Raw genomic sequence first — 1357 nt, 5'->3', positions numbered from 1 at the left:
TCTTTCTTTCTTTCTTTCTTTCTTTCTTTCTTTCTTTCTTTCAATGTATTTAGGACAGGGTCTACAGGGTCTCACTACACAGATTGAACTCATAGTGATCCTCCTTTTGTTCAGCCTCCAAGAGCTAGGATTATAAACTCGTGCCACCATGCTCAGTTTCAATCACCATCTCAGTGTGCCCTGGGGGCGGGGCCAGCACAGCCTTCCCTTCTTCTTGAGCAATAGCCACTAGCCATATATATATATGTGCTAAACTCTATACTTACAATAGTAAAAAACAGTCTCTAAAGTAAAATTAAAAAAAAAAAAAAGAAAAAGAAAATTAAAAGCAAATTAAAGGGGCTGGGGAGATAGCTCAGTAAAATAAGTGCTTGCCTGGCCAGTGCAAGGGCCTGAGTTCAATCTCCAGTTCCTCAAAAAAAAAAAAAAATTGGAAATTGAAGAAAAACAAACTGCCTCAGGAAGTGGTTAATATTGTCACATGATAAGCAGTGGACACTGCCTGAAACTCAGAACAACACCCAAAATCTTGGGGCTTTGGTGTAACAGGAATAGATGACTTGAATCTACACTGAGTCTTAACAGGCTGGTAAACTGGAGGTATGTCTGTTCAGGCAGTAGCAACAGAAAGTGTAAAAGCTCAATGACTAGAGAAAATTTGCCCACATTAGGAGCTAAGCCAGGACAGAGTGGAGATGAGGCTGGGGCAGAGTGGGCCTCATTGAAGACACTAAGGCATCTGTGTTTTTTCCTGGAGGAAAGAGACAATCACAGGAGGGGCTGAGGCACAAGAGTGGCAGCATCAGCTCACTCTAAATAGCTGACTCAAAATACAGATTGAAAGTTATATACAAGTCAAACAGGACATCAACACTTTCACTGGATACTTTCACTTTCAACTGGGTGGATGGTGATACCACCCACTAAGGTACAAAGCATGGGAGGAGTAAATTTGGAGTAAAAGATGAGCCTGGGGTAGGGCACACTGTGTTTGAAGTATCTAGTGAGTGGCAGTCTGAGCTGGACATCTAGAAGAACAATTTGGGTTGATTCAGAATCATCAACTGAAACGATAATAACTGAAACCAAGACAGCAAATGATCAAGGATGAGGATACAGTGACAGGAGGATTGGGGATAGATTCTACAATTACAAACACCTAAGTGATTAGAAAAGGAGCAAAGGAATGTCCAGTTAAGCTATCAGAACATGGGGAGATAGTAAGGAGCCCTAGGTACACAGCACACTAGGTTACAGTTTCCCTAGGATCCTAACTCTTAGGCCAGGTCATTAGTGATCATGTTCATAGCTTTTACTCTAGGTAACCATGAAACTGTAAGACACCTATACCTCTGAG

At 41.6% G+C, this 1357-nt stretch overlaps 1 protein-coding gene across 1 annotated transcript in view; it reads right to left on the bottom strand.

Annotated features, from left to right (window-relative positions):
• The window catches only part of Primpol (primase and DNA directed polymerase), a 26402-nt gene that overhangs the window by 15421 nt on the left and 9624 nt on the right, over positions 1–1357 (bottom strand). The gene's annotated exons all lie outside the window — the stretch shown is intronic.

Source organism: Octodon degus, unplaced genomic scaffold, assembly GCF_000260255.1.
Source record: "Octodon degus isolate 3935 unplaced genomic scaffold, OctDeg1.0 scaffold00114, whole genome shotgun sequence".
Classification (NCBI taxonomy): Eukaryota; Metazoa; Chordata; class Mammalia; order Rodentia; family Octodontidae; genus Octodon; species Octodon degus.
Note: the sequence above shows the minus strand (reverse complement) of the source record. Positions and strands in the feature narration are given on the sequence as shown.